We start from the raw sequence: 25,738 nt of genomic DNA, 5'->3' as shown, positions 1-25,738 counted from the left end.
GGATGAAGCTTCTGAGATCTTCTTATGTAAACTAGTTCATAGAAGTGAGAATGGAGTTGTAGCTAGATTAGAAGGAAAATAAGGAATGGAGAAGGGTATTCTTGTTTGGTGAGAAGCTACCTTAGTAATGGGTGCTGTAGAGTAGATAGGGAACACCACCAACTCCATCTGCTTCAGCGCCTTCATAAATGGCCAGACAGAAGCAGTAAAGCTTCTTGAATTCACTAAAAATATGTAATTGAATTGCTGTAAGTGTGCATGTGATCTGCATTGATTCAGTATGCATACATTTGCGTCTGGCCCGATGGTATTTGTTAAAGGGCTTTGTTGGAGCCCGAAACGGGTCGTGCCATTCCGCTTTGTTGTTCTCTCAATAAAGAGTCTTTTTAGTTAGAAACTCTCTGGACAATGTTGTACTTCCATCACCAGAGAGCGTGGATTCCCTGTTTGTGGACCCTTGGTCCCTGTATTGTCCACTATAGTCTTATGTGAGGGCAGGTACTGTAATACTTTACAGTTCTTTAGGAAATGTTATGGCGTGATATGCAATGTGTGACATGACATCTCGGAGCGCAAGGTGACTCTTCCACAACTATGGATGTATGGATAGTTACTTCTAAGCCAATGTATGTCCAGAATGCATTAGTGACTATCGTATGTTAACATGCCAAGCATGCTTGGTTGTTTCCATAACTGGCATAGCATTAAACAAAGGGAGCACAAGAGCATGGCTACTGTTATTTTCTGACTGGATGTGGATGCTTTAATAAGGGTATGGTAATAGTCCTCATGGTGGGCACCTCAGTTGTTATTTATGGCATACTTAGGAATACTTTACTGCCGTATCCAAGTATACTGTCCTGCCATAGTGACAACTATTGGGTTGCTGGGGCTGTATTTATTTATTTTTCTGTCAACATGGTTTGCCACCCTGGGCTTTGTAATGTGGTGTACAATTTCAGTTGTACATGTCATTCTTCCTGTCACATGACCCATTCATACACAGGTTTGCCTCTTGCCCGGACTCCTAACATTAAACAGTGTGGACATCTCTGCCTGAGCACATAGTAATCTGCTGGAGTGATAAAACAAGGTCTCCAGGTTCAAGGATGCTGTCCCAACTGGCACTTTGATAAACAGGAGGGCATTGCACAGTCATCCCGCCATAGGTGGCTAAAAACCTTTCAGTCTGGCTGTTATGCCCCTCCCACATGCCACAGATTGGAGTTAGGTGATCTTGGTGATACCTGCTGTTTCCTTGATTTGCCTAATCTTATGGTTTACCCTTGGTGTTGCAGTATTCAGTGTTAGTGTAGAAAATGAAACTAAAATTTGGTTGCAAATAGAGACAAGGCCTCTGCTCTCACCAGACAGGTTTAATGCTTGAAGCCTGCTGCGTCCATTAGTATTTAATACATATTACTCTTTATAACACAACTCTGTCCACGGATTTGGCTTCATATGTGTTTGTATACTGTGACTGAGTCGAGTTTACCTGATCACAATACCAGACCAGCTATGTCAAGAGATTATCCTCACCAGGCATAAAGCAGTGTACTTGATACCCAGTGGGGTGGTGTCATGACATTACATACATTTTACTAGGGCTGGGTGACATACTGACTTTTTGATATTTTTCGTTTAATGGCCCAACCTTACTTTTTACATTGAAGCATCTCTAGCAGCGCGGAAATAGTTGCAAATGTGTGTTATCATTCCAAGAGCCAGTTTTACTTTGTGTTTGGGTGGAGGTTCTTGTGACATGACCGTGCCATGACATGTGCCACATCTGTTTGAAAATAACCTTGGACTGGGCAATATGATTTATATCAAAATAGCAATTACTCGGAACACATTTCCTTGATTTACAATTAATGGCCATTTATTTTAGGATACTCTCCTTCCTCCATGCCTCACCCATTTTTTGCATGGCATATCATGTTATCCCATTGAATTTGATCTTTAGTTGTCCATTTGTTGCCTCCATGCAGATTTGTAGACAGTACTTATTGCCAAGGAATGGATTGAGATTGTTACTCTTTCCCAAAACTAACTTCCCTATTCTCATGGGTGAATATGTTGATGACTGGAATATTACTTTTTTCCTGGTGAGATTTGCACCCGTTTTTAGAGAGATACAAATTTGAAAATGTTAGGATAGATCACGTGATCTGTGATTTCTGGCTTGTTGTGATATCAAATCTGACACTACAGATTAAAACCCTGCATTTGGACTCCTAGTTTACTCCTTGTGAGATTCTGCTTCTGAAAATGAACCTTTTATTTTTCAGGGTTTATGGCAATGCTCATTACAAGAGGTTAGGATTAGAGATGAGCGAACACTAAAATGTTCGAGGTTCGAAATTCGATTCGAACAGCCGCTCACTGTTCGAGTGTTCGAATGGGTTTCGAACCCCATTATAGTCTATGGGGAACATAAACTCGTTAAGGGGGAAACCCAAATTCGTGTCTGGAGGGTCACCAAGTCCACTATGACACCCCAGGAAATGATACCAACACCCTGGAATGACACTGGGACAGCAGGGGAAGCATGTCTGGGGGCATAAAAGTCACTTTATTTCATGGAAATCCCTGTCAGTTTGCGATTTTCGCAAGCTAACTTTTCCCCATAGAAATGCATTGGCCAGTGCTGATTGGCCAGAGTACGGAACTCGACCAATCAGCGCTGGCTCTGCTGGAGGAGGCGGAGTCTAAGATAGCTCCACACCAGTCTCCATTCAGGTCCGACCTTAGACTCCGCCTCCTCCGGCAGAGCCAGCGCTGATTGGCCGAAGGCTGGCCAATGCATTCCTATGCGAATGCAGACTTAGCAGTGCTGAGTCAGTTTTGCTCAACTACACATCTGATGCACACTCGGCACTGCTACATCAGATGTAGCAATCTGATGTAGCAGAGCCGAGGGTGCACTAGAACCCCTGTGCAAACTCAGTTCACGCTAATAGAATGCATTGGCCAGCGCTGATTGGCCAATGCATTCTATTAGCCCGATGAAGTAGAGCTGAATGTGTGTGCTAAGCACACACATTCAGCACTGCTTCATCAAGCCAATACAATGCATTAGCCAGTGCTGATTGGCCAGAGTACGGAATTCGGCCAATCAGCGCTGGCCAATGCATTCTATTAGCCCGATGAAGTAGAGCTGAATGTGTGTGCTAAGCACACACATTCAGCACTGCTTCATCAAGCCAATACAATGCATTAGCCAGTGCTGATTGGCCAGAGTACGGAATTCGGCCAATCAGCGCTGGCTCTGCTGGAGGAGGCGGAGTCTAAGATCGCTCCACACCAGTCTCCATTCAGGTCCGACCTTAGACTCCGCCTCCTCCGGCAGAGCCAGCGCTGATTGGCCGAAGGCTGGCCAATGCATTCCTATGCGAATGCAGACTTAGCAGTGCTGAGTCAGTTTTGCTCAACTACACATCTGATGCACACTCGGCACTGCTACATCAGATGTAGCAATCTGATGTAGCAGAGCCGAGGGTGCACTAGAACCCCTGTGCAAACTCAGTTCACGCTAATAGAATGCATTGGCCAGCGCTGATTGGCCAATGCATTCTATTAGCCCGATGAAGTAGAGCTGAATGTGTGTGCTAAGTACACACATTCAGCACTGCTTCATCAAGCCAATACAATGCATTAGCCAGTGCTGATTGGCCAGAGTACGGAATTCGGCCAATCAGCGCTGGCCAATGCATTCTATTAGCCCGATGAAGTAGAGCTGAATGTGTGTGCTAAGCACACACATTCAACACTGCTTCATCAAGCCAATACAATGCATTAGCCAGTGCTGATTGGCCAGAGTACGGAATTCGGCCAATCAGCGCTGGCTCTGCTGGAGGAGGCGGAGTCTAAGATCGCTCCACACCAGTCTCCATTCAGGTCCGACCTTAGACTCCGCCTCCTCCGGCAGAGCCAGCGCTGATTGGCCGAAGGCTGGCCAATGCATTCCTATGCGAATGCAGACTTAGCAGTGCTGAGTCAGTTTTGCTCAACTACACATCTGATGCACACTCGGCACTGCTACATCAGATGTAGCAATCTGATGTAGCAGAGCCGAGGGTGCACTAGAACCCCTGTGCAAACTCAGTTCACGCTAATAGAATGCATTGGCCAGCGCTGATTGGCCAATGCATTCTATTAGCCCGATGAAGTAGAGCTGAATGTGTGTGCTAAGCACACACATTCAGCACTGCTTCATCAAGCCAATACAATGCATTAGCCAGTGCTGATTGGCCAGAGTACGGAATTCGGCCAATCAGCGCTGGCCAATGCATTCTATTAGCCCGATGAAGTAGAGCTGAATGTGTGTGCTAAGCACACACATTCAACACTGCTTCATCAAGCCAATACAATGCATTAGCCAGTGCTGATTGGCCAGAGTACGGAATTCGGCCAATCAGCGCTGGCTCTGCTGGAGGAGGCGGAGTCTAAGATCGCTCCACACCAGTCTCCATTCAGGTCCGACCTTAGACTCCGCCTCCTCCGGCAGAGCCAGCGCTGATTGGCTGAAGGCTGGCCAATGCATTCCTATGCGAATGCAGACTTAGCAGTGCTGAGTCAGTTTTGCTCAACTACACATCTGATGCACACTCGGCACTGCTACATCAGATGTAGCAATCTGATGTAGCAGAGCCGAGGGTGCACTAGAACCCCTGTGCAAACTCAGTTCACGCTAATAGAATGCATTGGCCAGCGCTGATTGGCCAATGCATTCTATTAGCCCGATGAAGTAGAGCTGAATGTGTGTGCTAAGCACACACATTCAGCACTGCTTCATCAAGCCAATACAATGCATTAGCCAGTGCTGATTGGCCAGAGTACGGAATTCGGCCAATCAGCGCTGGCCAATGCATTCTATTAGCCCGATGAAGTAGAGCTGAATGTGTGTGCTAAGCACACACATTCAGCACTGCTTCATCAAGCCAATACAATGCATTAGCCAGTGCTGATTGGCCAGAGTACGGAATTCGGCCAATCAGCGCTGGCTCTGCTGGAGGAGGCGGAGTCTAAGGTCGGACCTGAATGGAGACTGGTGTGGAGCGATCTTAGACTCCGCCTCCTCCAGCAGAGCCAGCGCTGATTGGCCGAATTCCGTACTCTGGCCAATCAGCACTGGCTAATGCATTGTATTGGCGTGATGAAGCAGTGCTGAATGTGTGTGCTTAGCACACACATTCAGCTCTACTTCATCGGGCTAATAGAATGCATTGGCCAATCAGCGCTGGCCAATGCATTCTATTAGCGTGAACTGAGTTTGCACAGGGGTTCTAGTGCACCCTCGGCTCTGCTACATCAGATTGCTACATCTGATGTAGCAGTGCCGAGTGTGCATCAGATGTGTAGTTGAGCAAAACTGACTCAGCACTGCTAAGTCTCTGCATTCGCATAGGAATGCATTGGCCAGCCTTCGGCCAATCAGCGCTGGCTCTGCCGGAGGAGGCGGAGTCTAAGGTCGGACCTGAATGGAGACTGGTGTGGAGCGATCTTAGACTCCGCCTCCTCCAGCAGAGCCAGCGCTGATTGGTCGAGTTCCGTACTCTGGCCAATCAGCGCTGGCCAATGCATTCTATTAGCCCGATGAAGTAGAGCTGAATGTGTGTGCTTAGCACACACATTCAGCTCTACTTCATCAGGCTAATAGAATACATTGGCCAATCAGCGCTGGCCAATGCATTCTATTAGCTTGATGAAGCAGAGTGTGCACAAGGGTTCAAGCGCACCCTCGGCTCTGATGTAGCAGAGCTGAGGGTGCACAAGGGTTCAAGTGCACCCTCGGCTCTCCTACATCAGAGCCGAGGGTGCGCTTGAACCCTTGTGCACACTCTGCTTCATCAAGCTAATAGAATGCATTGGCCAGCACTGATTGGCCAGAGTACGGAATTCGGCCAATCAGCGCTGGCCAATGCATCCCTATGGGAAAAAGTTTATCTCACAAAAATCACAATTACACACCCGATAGAGCCCCAAAAAGTTATTTTTAATAACATTCCCCCCTAAATAAAGGTTATCCCTAGCTATCCCTGCCTGTACAGCTATCCCTGTCTCATAGTCACAAAGTTCACATTCTCATATGACCCGGATTTGAAATCCACTATTCGTCTAAAATGGAGGTCACCTGATTTCGGCAGCCAATGACTTTTTCCAATTTTTTTCAATGCCCCCAGTGTCGTAGTTCCTGTCCCACCTCCCCTGCGCTGTTATTGGTGCAAAAAAGGCGCCAGGGAAGGTGGGAGGGGAATCGAATTTTGGCGCACTTTACCACGCGGTGTTCGATTCGATTCGAACATGGCGAACACCCTGATATCCGATCGAACATGTGTTCGATAGAACACTGTTCGCTCATCTCTAGTTAGGATAACATTTTGGGGTACATTTACCGTAGAAAATGCACCAGAGGTCTGGCACATTTATTAACTGTTTAAGGACACACTTTGACACTATCTGTAACTTGCTTGACAATGGTATGGAGCTCTATTAGAAAATGGCCGGGGAGTTTGGCAGGTTTAAGATGTGGCATTGTGGGTTAGATAACCGAATACTGTCTAAGGTTTCAACAGTGCAAACCTAGCCAAGACCATCTACAACCACATTTTCCAAAGTGGCTAATGCTGTCTGAAAATCTGAGGACTTTAAGACTGTCTAGACTAATTTTCTACCACTTATTAGTGGGCGAAGTGCACAGTGCATAAAAAATTTCAGCGCTTTTTTTTTTGTTTGGTTTAAGCCCCTCCTACTTTTTCGGAAATCCTTGCCCACTTGTTGGGGAAGGCACTAAAGCTGTTAAAGTGCTTGAAACCGTTTAGAAAATGAGGCATATAAAGCATGTGGCTCAATTAACCCCAAATTCATTAGTTTAGCTGCCCAAGTGTGCTAAAAATGTGCCAATTTCAGCCTTTGGGGGGGGGGAGGAGAAAGTAATGAAACTTTGCGCTTTAAGGCTATTTTTAGGTTGTACTAATAATTCTGCCCCAATGGGACACATTTATTCTTACAACATATAATTTCCTGTTTACTCATCTATATTTTGAGACATGTTTACTACTGAGATGCATGCTTCTTAGTTTTTATCTTGTTGTCTGTCTCCCCAAAAATCTGTACATATGGTCCCTGTATTATAAAGAAATACTTGTTTCTATTTCAGAACATGAAGTGGTTAAAATATTTCACCATATATTACACATACGCAATTCTGAATTAAACATGAAATATTTAATCACTGACTTCCATGATATTAATATAAAATGTAAAAAAAAATTACAATTGATAAATGTATCTACGTAATATAGAGGTAACTTTAAAGTCCATTCTTTTCAACACTTTTGTGCATTTTATTTTCATATTGGTGTTTACTTGAGAAAGGAGCCTAGAGTTCCGAAACGTTGTAATCTGTCATCATTATTAGGTACCCATTAAAAAGGTATCAACTACTGAAGACTATCAAGTTTTTTGTTTTTTTATGGTGTTAACTGTGGCAGAAAATGCGCCAGATTCATTGTCAAAGCTTTACAAATCTGTCGAATTCTTCAGTAAACGTTGGGCACACTCATTTTCCAGTTTCAAATTGGAAAGTGTCAAGCAAGTCTCACTTCAAGTTTCTTTCTGGCACATATGTACTTAAATTGGAGCACCCCAATGTGTTTTTGCTACAAATACATGTAAAAATGCATGTCTCCCTGAAAAATACATGGATTTCTAGATCCATTTTTGAACAACAATGCATCATGTAAACTCGCTTAGCTTTTCTTGTACATCTTTACAGTTCATTACACAAAAGACTTGAGTGTGAAACAAAATTTAAGTAACCTATATTTTTGCATACGATCTAACAAACTCTGGATTTGTTCATCTCCTAGTGCATAGTTCTTAATGGGGTATTCTTAGGACAGATCACAAATATATAGATTGGTAGGGGTGCACTTATCAGCTATGAAGAGTCCAACATTTGCACAAACACTGAGAGAACATACAAACTCTTTGCACATGTCCTTGCCTGGATTTGAATTTAGGGCTCCAATGCGCCAAGGTACTAACCACTGAGACTTCGTGCGGCCTACATGGTCTGTTCACTGCTCACCATTTTGCATTGTATAGCTGCTGTGCTTGGTATTGCACCTCAGCCCTATTCACTTTTGTGGACCTGAGCTGCAAATGGACTATGTGACCAATGAATATATTAGCTTATAATGTGCAAGTGGGGTTTACCAGAGTGCCACTTCAAGCACCTGATCTCTGGGGCTCCTGGATGTTTCTGATCAAATACTTATGACTTTGCCTAAGGATAGATCACCAAACCCCTTTTTTAACAAAATTTTAATTCCAAATTGTGAAACATCCTTACCCTGATCTGCCAAGAAATGCTCTCAAAACTGCCAGAAACTTCTATCCATGCCAAACTTTTATCAACTTACCCATTTTACGAGTCGCTTTATGGTAAAGTCTGTAAAAAAAAAAATAAATTAGGTTTTTATAATTTATTTTCACTGACTACATACAATGTGATAGAACTGCGACACAACAGTTAGGATAAATGGAAATCAGCTAGAATTTTGGTTGCAAATTGAAAGTATAGTGTTCAATGTAGGGCAAGGTGTGGCTGAGATTCAGACATGTTAGCATTATCTAAAGGGTGTTACAAATCTTAAATCATACATGACTTTCAGCCAAATCACACTAAAGTATTTGTGCAAGTTCAGTGAATAGCAGATTGCAGATAAATCGTACAATTCTGGTTGTAACTAGCTACACTGCTTCACGACTAGAACACAACTGAAGTCCAATCGGTGAAGCTCAGACCTTGTGAGCGCCAGATTTATTGAGAGAGAGACTCCTAGCTTTATGGCTGTCTGATACTAGGAGTCCTTGGCTCCCAGCAACATACTGTCCTGTATTGTAATCACTGCAGGACAGTATGCCACTGAGAGACAGGGACTCCTAGCATCATAGACCACCATGATTCTAGGTGTCACTCTTGCGGCATACGGTTCAGGCCGTCAAATCAGTCACACACACTGGCTGAGCTTCATGGGTGAAACTCTGTCGTGTGAATATGGGATTATGAAAATGAGGCAGTTGGTGCGCTGGGGGTGGCCCTTCAGCTCCCCCGAACAGAGCACTTACCACTCAGGCCAGGTTCCCGTCTGCGTTCGGGGAGTCTGCTTAGGGACCCTCCGAATGGAAACCTATATGCATAAAAAGTGGTTACCTGGGAAACCCATGGACCACATAGACTATAATGGGGTCCCTTTAGTTTCCACTCAGTTTCTGCAGTCCTGCAAGCAGCACTTTTCTCTCTGCATGTTTCAAGCAGAAACAACATGGACCCTATTATAGTCTATAGGGTCTGTGGGTTTCCTTAGGTAACCACTTTTTTATGCATATAAGTTCCCGTTTGGGGGGGCCCGAAGCGGATTCTCCGGACGCAGATGTGAACGGGGCCTCAGATGCTTTGCTGCTCCACTCCATGCTAAAGGGTCGCCCCAGTGCAGTGCTCCTACTGCCTCATATGCATAAGGCTTCAAAGTTGTCTTTCTTCAAATTTCCAAAGTGACATACGTAACAGAAGTACATTATGTATCGCTGTAATGTTGTGGTAGCAGTTGAATATGCTTGTGGGAGGTGAGAACAGTGAGTAAGAAGAGGCAGGGCACCGCTATAATTTTACCTCCTCACAGGTAGTTTGGGTACTATGTTATCAATGCAAACGCCACCCGCTACAGTAACTCTTAACAAATGAGTACAAGGAAATAAAGTGCTTCCATTCAGCTGTATTACTAGATCTGGATGTGTAGCGCAATCTCAGGACTGAGATGGTTCATATTTAGGTTTTTGTCAGGGACTGAGCAGTGTGGACCTTCTGCTAGCTTACCATCTTGACTCTTCTGTGGATGGAAGCCGCACTTAATTGTTCCTTAAATAGCCTGGCTTTCAGCTGGTCATTACTTACCAGGCAACTGGACTGTCCTTTTTCACTCAATTGGCCTTGGTAACAGTCTTATCGCCTCTGCATGTTTACTTGGCTTAACCCTCCCCATCCCCCAGTAAGATCACTAAGGGCATATGGTGTGGAATTTAAATCCCTATTGGGAGCCTTGCAGCATGACCCTTCCTGGCCATAGTGCTTTAGCAAGCACTGCAGTATAACCCATGCCGCGCCACATAGATCTGTGTAGTGTGTCAGCGCCTTTCTCCCCTCCTCCCTGTTTCCCTCCCGTGTGCCTGTGTGGTTATTCCTGGTCTGTCTCAGATGTTGGAAAGAGGTGATAATGTCTTGGCGGATCTGTCTCCCTCCCTCTGCTCTTCCTCTCCCACACTCCCCCCTTCCCCAAACCTCTCCGCTACCCCCCCTTTTCACTCTGTTTATTCTCTCCTGTCTGTGTCTTGAATTCCACCCCCAAGCTCCCCTGTTTTTCATCTTCTCACTTATTTCTTTCACCCTTCTTCAATCTCTCCCAAGTTTTTTTTTCATTCACTGTCTTTTTATCTATTTGCTAACCTCCTTTATACTATTTTTTTATTTTTTTTGTCCCCCTCACTTTTGCACTCTCCAACAGCCTATTCATGTTTTCCAATTTATTTTGTCCTATCATCAGTCCTTTAGCTCCCCTTTCTCTATGTACGCCTCTTCTGTCTTCCCTCCCTCCCTTCCTCTCTCTGGACATTGCTTCACATATGTTTGAGAAGTCAGTATCCTCTCTGCTCCCCCCTCTCCCCAGGGCTGGGGGCCTGGAATCCCAGTTCTGCCCTCTTCTGCTCCAGGCTGGATTAGAAGGGGGGTGGAGTGATGGCCATGTGGTGTTAGGGCAGAAGAACAAGCAGGGTGTGAGATTACAGAGGCTTGTTTATCCATTGCCAGTTTTTAGCTTTCCCAAGTCTCCTTCCACATATCTTGCACTAGGATACTTGCATTTACTAGCACTACCAGATAGTCATCCCTAATGTATTTCTAGCTGGTGTGCAGTGCTGCCAGGTGAGATACCGTGCAGGATTTATAATGTGCCATGGTTGGGAGAGCTGGGGGGGGGGGGGGGTGCGGGCGTATTGCAGGTGAGGTAGGAATTCTGCAGGGACAATGATGGTATTTTCCAGCTGTAATATGTGTGAGGTATGTGTTCTGTGGCTGTATGGCCGAGGGCATTCTCCTCTCTCCTCCCTCTCTCCTTGGCCTTATCTTTCTGCCTCCTAATCTCTTTCCCTCTGTCTCTCTCCCTCTTGGCTCTCCATAATTACAGGGTGGAACAGATGTCCCTGGATCTGTTTCAGATCCAGCATCCATTAGAATAACCTTCAGCACCATGCCTGGAGGGAGGCCCTTATTCTTGGTGCAGTATATACCGGTGCTGAGCACATTACTCAGCTTCATTATACGTTTTATGTTCCTTATCCCAGTGCAAAGATAATGCTCATGTTATGCTGCATAGTGTTACATTTATACTGGGATGGTAAGCGTACTATGCCTACATACAGTAAATGCTGACTGATTTCACGCCTACAATGGAAACGTCATCACACCCTTTCCCCAAGAATTCTTCCTTCTACCTTTTCTTAATAGAAAACCACAAGATTCACACACAGTGATTTTCATATCTCCAGCCATTGCAGTTTACTTGTTGGTGTTTTTTTGTTTTGTTTTTAAAGTTTGAAGGAGGCAAAGTTAGATATCTACAGTGCTTGGCACTTTCTATCGAAGCGTAGCTCCACATGAGACTTGTATTCTTTAAGGTGATGTAGTTGTGCCAAAAACTGTAGTGCTAGGTCAGGCTAGTCCTCCTTTGCCTGCCCACTATCTTACTGCACAAGTGTAAAGAGGTTATCTGGCCCCAAATCTAATTGGCCTACTTGATGGGGCTAGGTTCACACCCACACTAGGTTTTTGTTTTTCAGGTCCGCTTAAAAAGAAAAACCCGTGGACCTGAAGAAAAGAAAAACCCTCATTAACTATAATTGTCTGCTAGGTTCTGCCCAAAAAAATGTAGAGAGAAAAGTCATGCTTGCTGGTCTTCTCTCTGCATTTTTCAAACAGAATGGGTCGCGGAATCACCGAATGGGCTGCAGGCATAACGTGGCCACCCACCCGCATACAGATCTTTTCTAGCAGATCTGTTCTGGAACATGCTACTGGATAGGTGGCGCTGTTTTTCACAAGGACCACTGCTTACATAGTCGATTGGGCTGCTGCACAGTTCCTATTCATTTTATAAGCCCGATGCTGCACAAGCCACCCCTCCACTAGCAGCTTCTGAGGATAGGGCATTAGTATGAAATTTTGATTTGGGTCAAGACAATCCCTTTGAACCATACATCTGTTTCATATACAGATCACTAATATATATTTAAGGAGCTTTTCTCAACAAATTCTATTGATGACTTATTCTTAGGATAGGTCATCAATGTCGTGTCAGTGGGGGTCTTGCACCCAGGCCCCTATTGATCAACTGTTGTCAACAGTTGCTATACAGAGAACAGAGCTGGAAGCGGATATGTGCTCTTTATTAAGTGGTCATGCTGACTTAGTGCAAGCTAGCCCCAATAAACTTCTGTATGAGCTGAGCTGCAGTAACTCTTCACAACCACTACTCAAAACACAGCTGTTTTTCATGCTTTGTTCTCTGTATGGTGGCTGCCCACCTGATCAGTGGGTGTCCTGTCACTGTTAATAACCTATACTATGGATAAATCATTAGTGTGTTTGTCCCAATCTTCTCAGGTGGAGACATCCCCTCCATTAGTCGCATAGTAATTCTGCAGGTCAGTCCCATTCTCATGAATAGGTCTGATCTGCATTGCCAAGCATTTCCACTATATAATGTACAGCTAAGAGGCCACAGCAATCGGTCATAGTCCCAGACAGCCCCTTTAATATGATTTGCTTGGAAAACCCCGTTAACCGATCGTTCTTTCCCTCCATTACCATTTAATAAACTGCAGAAAGAATATCTCACACATCTACCTAAATAATGCTAGTCCTGTATTGAGAAGCATCTGGTTGATAAACTTTAAGGGAGTCTGTCACAGGGTGAAACATCCTCTAAAGAGGATGTTGCACCACTTCCAACAAGTCCAGCACATCAATTAATAGGTGCTGCTCCACTGTTTCACACAGAATTTTATCTCTAGCCAGGGGCATAACTTGAGGGGGTACAATTGCAACGGTGACTTAGGGGGCCCATAAGCATCAGTATTGAGATTGCAGCTTCCATCTGGTCCATAAACCAAGGAGCTCCTGGTATCTTCTGTTTTGTTTAGCTTACTATTATGTAGCTTCCTGTGTGCTTTCCACACTACTTCCCTGTCACTGCAATTCCCCCTCCTCTCTCACTCCATTACTCCCCCTCCCTGTCTCCCTAGCTAAGCTCTTGTCCACCGCCGCCCCATTGCATTGTACTTACCTAGTTTCCGAACTGGGAGACGGAACTTCCTTTCTTCTTCACTGTGCGCAGGCTGGAGATGCTGCACACAGACCGGAAGTACCGGTCAGGCCTGCGCAGTAGAGATGGAGTGCCATCTTTACTGCGTATGTCTTGCAGCCACCTCCAGACTGTGCGAGTGCTTCAAGAGAGAAGGGGCTGATCCAGGACACAGGAAGTATCGATGGAGTTGGGGGGGGTGTGTGTGTGAAAGTATTAGTGATGTTTCGTTTAGGAAGCGGTGAAACGGAACGTCACGGACCGCGCCAGGGATATGGGTACACTTTTTTTTTTTTTTTTTTTTACATTTTTTTTTTTTTTTTATAGACGTAAATTATAAGTTAGGTGGGGGATGGGGTTTGGTTTAGGGGTTAATTTGTAGTTTATCACGGATAAACCCTTTAAGTACAGCAAAGGGAGTGGGCAGTAATCAGGAACAGATGCCTCTTGGAAGGTCCATCCCCAATCGCATCTGCATATGTAAAAGGGCCAAAACTATGTTCATACAATATTTTCTGTGTTCAGTTTTTGATAGCGACTCCATATTTGTGAAATTATTTATTTTTCCGATGAAAGTGGCTGCAGAGCATCTATATGAAGAGTGTCAGGGAAGTTCTGGTGTATTAAGCATTACATTTTTCCTGAACATGTTTGAAAAGTTACAGGGTTGCAACTTTTAGCCATGTTAATAGTGTGATAGTACGGATTATCAGTAGTTAACTGGATCAGCGGTATATAGTTCTAAGCTGTCATTTATACATTTTCATAAAACACTTTAAAGGGTTTTCATGGAAAGTGGAAATGTGGGACTTTCTAGGCAATCTATTCTATGACTATATATCAGCATTCATATGTGGTGGTATGTCTGCTGCCAATATCCCCATTATAGCTGCAGCATATTTTACATTTGTCTCAGGCTGTGAGCGTGTACAGTAAGAAGTCTGCCCCCCCCAACACCTATCCACTATCACTATTACTGGTTTATTAATAAATAAATAAATAAATTAAAAAATAATAATAAAGGAGATCCAGGAACACTGAACTGCAAATATATGCAGGCATGATGCAGCTAAAAAAGATCCCCAATTCCCTATCACAGGAAAAATGTAATCTATTCGCACGGGCAGGCGCGGTTTACGCCAGCACTTATATTCCATTTGGAGTTTCCGTCCCCGAATCCACTAGAAAAATACAGGGAGAAAAGGCCTGCAAGCAGAACGTTTCTCTACGCGTTTTTCGGGCAGAAGCCTGGTGGACCACATTACAATCTATGGGGTTTTTGAGTTTCCACGAGTAACCACTTTGTACGCAGATTGGATTTCCGTTTTTCGAAAAAATCGTTTGCTGTCTGTGAATAATATCTCATCTCTAGATGTGCAAGAAGCCAGTAGTTACAAGTACATAACTAGACTTTTCTATAGGGAAGGCAGTTGCTAGAATTGAAAACCTCAAAAATATGTGGAAAATTTTTACTGGGACTGATATATACATTATCAGTATAATGTACCATTACCCTTAAGAGTGCAGTAGAGTAGAGCTATGGTGTACATGATGATGGTTACTATGAATTAGTGTATTAATCCATTTTTTCATACTTGGATTTAGTTGCTATTTACATTCCATGTTGCACAGTACATTTAGATTGACATCTGTCTGTACTCTAATTCTTGGAGCGCCCTTCACCAGTTTGGTTTAGATCCTAAGGAGCAGAGGATGCATGTATGACATATAGACCATGCGGATTATTTATTTTATTTTTTAAAATCTCAGCTGTGGATAATTTTCTGCAATGTGTGAATAGGATCAGCCGAATTCCCTAAAAAAAAAACCCCCAAAAAACCTGTTTTTATCATGGCATCATAGCAAAATTGTGGCATTTACGCTACTTTTTACGTTATTTATCTTTTTTTGGCAGTTTTTGAGCCAAAGCCAAGAATTGATCATGAGGGAGAAGTAGAAGAGCTTCCTTTATATTTCCCATTCCTGTTGAAGCCATTTTTGGCTTTGGCTCAAATAACTGCAGCAACATCTGCAACAAAAAAAAAGCAGCTTTTCCACAATGTGGGGCCTAAGTGTCAGATTGCTGAGGGTCTGACTGCCAAATCCACCAGCGATGAGGACTGAAAGTCCCCCATGCCATCTCCATGTGAATGAAGCACTAGTTCTCTTGTATGACCAGCATGCTATTCACTACTATGGGAACAGGGTATTAGTGTCGTCATTGGGAAAATCCCTTTAAGGCTCTTCATGTAAAATCACAGTGAAGTGTCGTTCATACTACTGAAAATGAAAAGTAATTTGAGGCAGAGCATCAGCATTTCCCTACAGCTTTTGACCCTTTTTGTTGAGGAATCAACAGCAAGATCTAGCAAGTCAGATTTTTTGTTTTGTTTTTTTGTGTCCTGCTACAATCTCTACATCCCATTGGAAAACATTGGGATGTAGAATTAAGTGGATTCTGTAGTATGTAAATGGACCCTGATAGTGCGCAGGAAAGTTGAAATTATGTTCCCCTTTTTTAGTTGTACTGTAGACAGGGTTGAACATATCCCTGGTGCTGGTTTCCTAAAACTGGTTGTACACATGAGCTATTTATCTGCAGACATTTGGCAAATTTGTTGAAATGTACAGAGAATTTGATGCCTGTGGGGGGGGGTCATACACACAAAATTAATAGCAGTTGAATCTACCAGTGATCTCCAGGTGTATGTGTATGCATCTCAATAGGTTATAGCTGGGACATAGATGATCTATTGATGTATATTCACACCTTTGCTACCCTTCAATTTCATAGTTTTTATTTACCAGGCCATGATCTAGTTGAGAACACTTTCAGCTATGACTGGTCTTTAGTATCTCCCGTAGAAGTGAATAGGGGTTTCTTTGGGGCTTCTGGAAACAGCGTAGCTCAGAGCTATGCTGGTTCCGTAGACCATGGCTCAAAGCTATCTTGGCTATGTTGCAGCCTGGGAAGTTCATGGTAGAGATGGTGGGACTTGCATCCATGAGATGTTCATTGCCTATCCTATGTCTTTGTGGGAAAACTCCTTTAAAATTCAACCAACAGGTAGTGAGATCCATGTGTGGATAACTCTTACAGGGTTATTTGTGCAAAGTAGGGTATTGGAAGGCTTGGTGAAAGACCATGGATGTAGGGCAGGAGTACAGTGTCTTTTTAAAAACCACTTGTCACCAGGTTTGAGGACCCCAATGACCTACATCATGTAATAGGTGCTCTTTGGTTTCCAAATTCGATTAGCCATTCCAAAGATTTAAGCCCCTTTCAGTGTTGTTGTATATTAGTGTATACTAGCCCAATTGGATGATAACATTTTGATTCTTCTGGTGAGCATCTGTGTGCTATGTCTGTTTGCTTCTCTTATGTCCTTTCATTGTAAATTCTGACTACTGATAACCTCCACGTGGACGTTGCATGAGCTTTCAGTAACGAAGTATCTTCAAGTGTGTTATGTGTTAGGTGTCACTTCTGATATAGGGAAACAAGTATTACCTCCACACTTCTGGATATTCAGGCGATTCTGATTTTCCACTGTTCACTTTCCTTGGTGTTGTAGGCCACTTATGTTCTGGTGCATGATAGTTAGAAAGATAGTATACAGCCATTGGTAGTATTTGATGTCACTTACTGTTTCTTTACCGTTTCCTTATGTAGTTGCCATAACCTGATTCGCAGTTATGTAATTTCAGTGGTGTTTGTGTATAGTGGGTGGTCGGGGATATGTTAGCCCATCTGCACCAGAAAGTGATAGATGGTTGTAAAACTATGGCCCTTTTTTTAATGTTTTTGTAGGTGACATACAGGAGTTTTGCTATGTAAGGTTTGCAAATGACACTAAAGTGTGTAATACAGGTAGTTTGATAGTTCTGGAGGGTTTTTTAACATGAGAAAAGCTCTAGCTTTATTGGAAGATGTATCTAAATCTGTATAGCCTTGAGAAAAGGGAATATTAATGGTATAAATAAGGTTTACAAAGGAAGTATGGAAGAGTAGTTGAAGTATGGAACAAACTTCAACCAAATGTGGCTGCGAAATCTACAGTAAGTGAATTTATACATGACTGGAATAAACCTACGGTAAGTCTATCCTAAGATAAAAAGTTGGTAATATAAGAGCAGAGGAGATGAACCATGGGTTCATTTTCTGCCACACAATCCTTTTTCAAGCCACGGATATCCCATGAACTCTAACAGCATAGATTGTGTAAAGCAACCCTTTTTGGTGTGTTACAACTTTTTTTTGTAGATTGCCAACACTTTTTTTTGTAGATGGCCGACACTTCCAATTTTAAGTGTTTTATAAATGTTTCCTGTATGACAAGTACATATGCAATATATGAAAGTACAGAGCCATACACTTGAGGTATGTCGGCCCAAAAGACCAATGAATAACTACTTACTGCAATTGACATTTTGCGATGGCCAACAGCAGACTTTGTGTGCCAAAAACCTCATCCATTGTACTGGTGTATTTGGCCGATCCTTTGCTTGTGCTTAGGGCATTTTTCCCCCTAAACTACCTCCCTTACTGGACAATTTAAGGGTGTATATTTGATGGTACAAACAATCTCACCATGAATCAGTTGGTACCATCTCAGCCAACTATGACCTCCAACTTTAGTTGGTTAATGTTGGTTGTTTTTACCTGGTAAAATGTTAGTCATTCTGTAAAACTGATGAAGCTATTTCCCCAGCTTAATGATCAATGCCCAACCCTAAAGAACAGGAGAGGAACTGTTTTCCTCTGTTATAGAATGTCTTTAAGAATATCCATCTATGTAAGGACTTTCTACATACAAGCTGTATTTTACTTTTGTCTAAACTATTTTTTTGGTACAGTAGCCACAAATACAATGCATGTGTCTGCTGCCTCTCGACCTGGCTGATGTTGGGTCAAGTTCTACTGGAATAGATGCCTCAATGTGTTTTTATTATGAAGCGATCAGGACCAGTAGTGATATTGTAACCATGCCATTGTTCATAAGGACCTAAACTCAATTAACAAGTGTTTGGAAGGAAAAATGCACCCTCATCCCACAGGGGGGGGGGGGGGGGGTTGCCAGTGTAGTCTAATATTCTTCATGAAGTTTGGATAGTTCTTTGTAAAATTGTGGTACAGTAAGAAGCCATCGTAACTTAACTGAAAGTATTATGGAAGTTATATGTTAATGGGTTATGCAATAGTAAAGTGCAACTTACTTGAAGAAATAGGCTGGACCCATTGCAGTGTCGTACAATAGCAGTGTTACTAGTCACTACTGATCCCATTACTACTTCTACAGACGAGGACTATAGGGGACTTAAACTTTTGCAGCCTAAAAATGGAGAGAGAAAAATGTATGCAGTATAGAATAGGAATAATATACAAACCCTTTTATAACATAAGTGTACACATAGCGTATATAAACTTTCCAGTCAAACTCTATGGCAGGGCATATGCTGTATGACCACTGCAGTGAGGAGCAACAGGGGGCTCGAGGCCTCAGCATATAAAAGTTTTGCCCTGTCCATGAAACATTTACTACCTGTTCTGTGGATGGCTGATCATTGAGATTAGTGGGAAAATTCTTTTTCATTTGCACTATTGGTGCCATTTGTAAATCTCTTTCTGGCTTCTATTGTGGCATTGATTTGTCACTACCGTGACTTAGAATAAAGTAGTAAATGAAATTTTATGTTGATGCGCAACCAAAGCCATTTATTTGTGAGCAGCCTTGGTCTCCAGCACACACTAGTAAGATGGCTTCCTGGATGAGACTTAATCGCACATCATTCTGGAGTAATTGATCCCTATGTGAAAATGTATGATTCATTTGTACAAGCTGAAGCTCATCCATGTAGCATTTCTAATGTACGCATACAACTGTCAGCAATGCCACTGAGAAATCTTGCGCTTAATACACTTGAGAATGAGCTGTATCTGCTATCGGGTTTTTTTTTTACAATTTGGTCACCAGGTTTGTTTAGACGTTTTTAAAGTAATGAAGGGTTAGAAAGTAGAGTGTTTGTTTTTGCAGCTTTTACCAATAAGCTGTTTTTTGGCCAGTTAAGGCTTGTATTACTGGAGATGTGGCAAGTATGTTTAGGCCTTCACTATGGCATCATGTACGTTTGTCCACGTTGGGTATAGCTTTCCTCACAACGTCCATGAAACTGTAGCTAAAATCACTCCTATGAAATTGACCCGAACATCTGCCATAATGTCCTCCATCGTTTAGTCTAGGTTCACATCTGCATCGGGGGTTTAGTAAGGAGACCATTGGTCAAAAATCACAAACCGAATGCTGTTTACTTCCGAAAAATGATGGAAACTGAACAGATAGTTAGGGGTGGTCTGTCAGGTTCCTATAAAATGAGACAAACAGAGATGTGAACATACCCTTAATAGGACAGTAAACTGATGTAAGGGTGTAAAAGTTAATAACTTGTAAATCGTTTGGGCTAAGGGTTGAGTTTAGTAACATACTGTTTCTTCTGTGTTTTCTTTACTTTTGTGCAGAAATAATCCACCACAGGGGTCCAGGCAACATCTGCATGCAGTTTTTCTTGGTGTACACGTTGGATTTGTCTGGGTACCGCGGTTTCCTCCCACACTCCAAAAACACACTGATAAGTCACTTGGCTCCACATAAAATTGGCCCTTGTGTATGTGTCTGAGTAGATGAAGCTCCTGCTAAGATGGGTACTGATGTCAGTGACTGCAATCTGCTTCCAGCGCTCATTGAATAATTGGCGTTATATTAATAACTTGAAATATATGCTGCACACGTGTAATAAACATGCATGTTTGGTTTTATTTCTTACACCTAATGCGAGGTTTACATGACTACAAAATCTGTATGTCTGTGGGCTTTAATAGGTTATGGAAATTCGCCGCTAGCTGGTGACTAAGATGACCACTTTAGCCGTTAAAATGCTTTAAAAGTCGGTTTTGAGAAACGCGCTTCCATGGCTTTGTTCTCTGTATCAGCTATCACTGGCCAAGTCAGCTATACTGGGGCCCATCTGCTCTCTATTTAGAAAGCTCCAGCAGCATAGCCATCTCTAGCCGACAGAGTCCGAATCACTGAACTGATTATACTGAGAGAGGTCAGACTGTGAGAGACCATTCACTGCAGTGTGGCAATGTGTAACCCTTTCCTGTCAGCGTGCTCATTGCAAGCGCTTTCCTGCCTCCCAGATCTGTAGAGCTTTGCATCAGAGCACCCTGCAGAGCACAGCAATGTAGTAACACTTTCCTTGCTGAGCTCTGTACCTATGGTAACCAGCACCTTGTAAGTAAAATAAAAACACCCCTCCCTTGTCATATGATGTCACTGTCAGCTCTGGGGATAAAGTGACCTTGTCACCTTCCAGCCAGAGACAGCTTGGAATAAAAGCTTCCTGCACACATAATGTGTCTATAGATGTACAATGTCTGGGAAAAAAATTCACTTAGCTTTGCTAGAATTGGGAAGGAAAATCAATCGTCTAACAGATGCTCTCCACACTTCATACTGTTTGTTACAAACCTCCTCCCCCATATGATATGGGGGCATCAATGGGAAGGGTATGTGACCGCATTACGGGTTGGGGTCATCCGTTTTGGACCAAGGCTGACAAACATGGAGGTTACTGCGGCACATCTTTTTTTTTTTTTTATTAACATTGCCACAACAGTTCCTAAATTTGTTGTAACTTGAATTGTAGTGAAGCCTGTATGACACGTCTAGCCTGTTGTGCCATGCTGTGCCTGGCATTAAAGGGGTGTTCTAATGCCGCTTCCTATACTTGGCTCATTATGTGATAATCTAACACTTCATAGGCTTTGATAATTATGTGATGTTGGCAATCCAAGCCTGCTGGGGAACTGATATAATGGTATATGACCGTCTTGCTTTGTGTGTGTGACCGGTTTGGCTTTCTTTTTGATGGTTCAAGTTGAATTTTTGTCGTCTTCCATATTTGGATGCGTGTGATTGGCTGGAGAATTAGGGAAGCGCTAGTGGCTTTAATCCCCTAAAAATCACCCTGAAAAGAAGCACCAAGCGCTGAACTCGGTGACTATGGTGCCCTGATATTGGTGTATTGGAGTTTTCACTAACTTTTGAGTTATTTAATTGTCAACTTTTTCCCCCATGTAGAAGTTCTTAAAATTCTGCTAAATATCTTCCGATTTCCGTTTCTTTCTACCTGGCCAGTACTCATGCGGAGTGTGTCCCTAATACCTCAAGTCCCTGGCACTGCATGGGTTAATGGTGAGCACTCCCCGTTCGGATGTCACTGTGTCCCCACTGCTGCATGACCCACTTCCACATTCGGTATCCAGGCAACATGCTCCTGCTCCCTCTGCCCTACCACATGTAACGCCCGGTACAGCGGCATCCTGTTAGAACAGAGAGTGGCACTGAGTATCTGTACAGAAAATGCACACGCTGAGCTGTATAATGATGCTGAGTATCTGCACACCCCCTCTCTGTTTGTAGCTGTGTATTTTATCTGCCTGTCTGACAGATCCTGGATCCAGCGGGGAGCAGCTAATCTGTGCACACAGGAGGAAGCAGATAAATAAAGGATGAGAGAGACAGAGGAGACAGGACAGACAGGAGAAAGGGAGGGAAGGAAGGAGTTAGTGTGCAGGTCTTTGTAGTGGGAAAAGAAGTAAAGAGAGACATCTGCTGGGAAGAACAGATTTTTCTGCATTGGTCAGAGATGTGATCACTTATCAATAACTAGTGCGGGCGCTCATAAAAATGTCAATACTCATGGCCACCGTGCATGTATAATGTATGAAGAGCAGGGGCCAATGACTCTGCCTTCTCCGGTCTGACTTGCAGATGAGTTGCGCTGTATTTTAGTGACTTGCCCAGAAAATGCAGCTTGAGAGCATGAAAGTCCTTTCTCAGGTGGGATCTGCTTGCGTTTGGTAAAAAATTAAAGCTGAAGACGATATAGGCCAACAATAGACTATTAATCTCTCAATATCAGGACATCCTGAGATGTATTTACGTTCCCCCGCATATAGCCTAGTCCTAACATTACCAAGTCTAACATCTGACACACACACCCGGATACTTTCTTCAGCCAGGAACATGGTAGATGTTTGTGAACCGCTTCTCTGGCCTTACTTGAGAAGACAGAAGATTTTGCATGACAAATACCATATCTGGTGGGGGATTTCATTTTGGGCAGAGAGGTTTTAGAACATTTCATTGGAGCGGAAAGGGTTATACTGTCACATGCTGCTCCCAGGCATGAAAGAGGTTGGTCAAAATGCCAAGGTCTGCAGGGCTTTCTGGCTGGAAAGGGAATGCTTTGCCAGGATGTGGTTCCCTGGCTGAGTGCTTTCTGCCTCAAAGCATTCTGGGAGGAGGGCAGCTATAATTAGTCCTGTGCCTGGAATCCAATGCCTGCTCCCTCCTCTTATCACTGCACCATCTGTCTGCCCTCTACCCTCCCCCCACACACACTCAGCTGTGACACAAGCTCACTTCCTGATGTCTGACTATATAGGTATATGAGGAGAGCCTAGCAATGTCAGCCTATGCTCAAAGTGTATTCACTGGCTCACAGCATGTTAAACAATGGAGGAATGTTTTTTTCAATGTTAGAGAATCTTGCTTAGTCCTCCCCTCTGTGTGATGTACACAGTCATTTAATGGTGGTTGACCTCCAAGCCAGTAATGGTGTTTGGCACTACCAGCGCAACTTAAAAGACCCTTCTTACGTGATAAGTTCACTGATCCCGCTTAGTTTGCCCAGGCTGACATCTCTCTGCTTATTGTCATAACTGCTGAAAGCAATACATATTGCTTATTACATATTACAATACGGCAGTGCTTTTGGTCACCTCTGCTTGTGGGACCAACTTACCATTTCATCTTTATGCGGTTTTGTCTGGGTTTAAAGAGACATTGTTGGCTCTGCTGACTTATGACTTTAAAATGAAAGACTAATGAAATAATTCTGTAGGGGTTTTTTTGTCTATTTTTTGTCTATTTCTCCAGTTCCTCTGTTGTTCCTCTGTGAATTGTACTGTTCCTGTTATTCCTGCTACAGATTTATGAATAAAATGACAACTGGGTGTCTTCAGTTAGGGCACGCCCCTTAACTGGTAACACCCAGACGTCAATTTATTCATAATTTTCTATCTGGAGATGTAATAAGTGATGCTCCAAAAGTGTTATATAATGGAGTGTAGAAGTATTTACCAAGACAGACTTGACTTAAGGGACTTTTCAGGAAACTCTAACTGAACTTGTATCTCTTAAAATGAAATGTAGTATTCAGGACCCTCACTTTTCTGATTCTGTTATTTTTGCACAACTTTTATTTCCTTACGTTTATAGCGCCAACATATTCTACAGTGCTTTTACAGACTTTGTTGGTCACTGTCCCATATAGGGTGCACAATATACATTTCCCAATTACGCTGGGTTCACACCAGCGCCTGAACTCCATTTTCAGGTTTTGCATGCAGAAGATGGAAACCTGTCATGCCGAGTCCGGCCGTGAGCTCTGGTGAGCGTTTTATGCACTCCGCGGCGCAACCGTTTTTTTTAAAAACCAGACACAGAGTACTGCATGTTCGACTCTGTGCCCGGTTTAAAAAAAAAAACTGTTTTGCCGCGGAGAGCATAAAACGCTCACTGGCGCACACGGACGGAGACTTTTCAAGCCCATTCAAATGAATGGGATTGAAACATGCCGGCAGGTTTCCGTCTCCTGCCCCTGTTTTGTGCAGGAAACGGAAACCTGCAGAACGGAGTACGAGCGCAGATGTAAATGAGCCCTTAGTATGACTTTGGAGGAAACCCACACAAACACAGGGAGAACATACAAACTCCTTGCAGATGATGATCTCGGTTGGATTCGAACCTATGAGTCTAGTTCCTCTTTTGCTCTTATTGCAACAACTCCCTAGCTGTTCCCTTGCTTTCTCATTCAATAGCATTTCTTAAGGTGTACATATAGCTGTTTCTTCTAGATTCATTTTGGTTCCTTTCATCCTTCTGTGTCTTTATGTTGAATTCTGCTTCATTATGCTTCTCAACCCCTTTACGCTGGGTTCACACCTGCGTTTGGGGTCTCCGTTCTATGGTTTCCGTCTTCTGCATGCCAGAAGACGGAAACCATAGACCGGGTCCGGCCGTGAGCGGCGGTGAGCGTTTTAGGCTCTCCGCCGCGAAACCGGATTTTTTTATCCGGACACAGAGTACTGCATGTCCGACTCTGTGTCTGGATTATAAAACCCGGTTTCGCGGCGGAGAGCGCAAAACGCTCACCGCCGCTCACAGCCGGACATCTCTCTCACCCATTCAAATGAATGGGTGAGAGAGACTCCTGCAGGTTTCCGTCTCCTGCCTGTGTTTTAGGCAGGGAACGGAAACCTAAGTACGGAGTGCCGGGCCGCAGATGTGAACGAGCCCTGCTATTTCCATAGAAGTTGGTGTAAACCCGTTCATAACAGCTGTATTTAGTACACATCTCCATAATGCACATTGTCTACAGTGGATGTTACTAAATGAAACCCGTAGTATAAACCAACTTGTGCTGCAGATTCTAAATCCGCAGCATGCCATTAGTTCTGCAGGTTATCCCTGCAGCTTTCTAAACTTGAAATGCAAAGGTTTAAAGCAGCAGAAAACCACATGTAGTTCCTAAAAGAATATTGGTGCAAAAACCAACCCATTTCAGTCATTTTGCACATCTTTCTTAAAGAAAATTCCATTCATATCCTTTAAAATAGGGCTAGGCATGGTGCCGATTAGCTGCTCTTACCAGCCTCTCTACCAAAAACAGAGCCTGAAGTGGGCACCTCTTTTCTCCATGTTGTGGCAGTGTTTAGTTACTGCAGCTTTGCTCCCATCTACTTGTATACAAGCTGCAGTACAGAATAGTTACCTACCTCCAGCTCTGTTCCCCATATAACAGCTGGTGAGAACAGCTGATCAGCAGGGGCACTCAGGCAGCATGCCTCTGCCTATCCAAAGGATAAGTCATCAGCATCATTTGTTGTGATAGCCCCTTTAAGGCGACGTGCACACAACTATAGTGTTGTTTTTTTACTGTCTGCAAAAACTAATCCATATTCCACATAAAACATGTCCACATTGCATGTGTGTCACTGAAGACTTGTATGATACCATTCACTTGCATAGACGAGTGTGTGCCACAAGAGCAGGATGTTCTCCACATTTTGCCAATGGTTTTTGCAGCCCCGATTCTAATCTGTAAAAACTATGGACATGTGTATTAGGCCTTAGAAATTAATGGATCTGTTGCAGACAATACATGGAAAACAATGGCCATGTGCC

At 43.4% G+C, this 25,738-nt stretch overlaps 1 protein-coding gene across 1 annotated transcript in view; it reads left to right on the top strand.

Moving 5' to 3' along the window:
- The window catches only part of AHDC1 (AT-hook DNA binding motif containing 1), a 75,456-nt gene that overhangs the window by 24,558 nt on the left and 25,160 nt on the right, over positions 1-25,738 (top strand). The window lies entirely within an intron of this gene.

Source organism: Leptodactylus fuscus, chromosome 2, assembly GCF_031893055.1.
Source record: "Leptodactylus fuscus isolate aLepFus1 chromosome 2, aLepFus1.hap2, whole genome shotgun sequence".
In the NCBI taxonomy this organism is placed as follows: Eukaryota; Metazoa; Chordata; class Amphibia; order Anura; family Leptodactylidae; genus Leptodactylus; species Leptodactylus fuscus.
The sequence above is the reverse complement of the archived record's forward strand: the minus strand, read 5'-3'. Positions and strand labels throughout refer to the sequence as shown.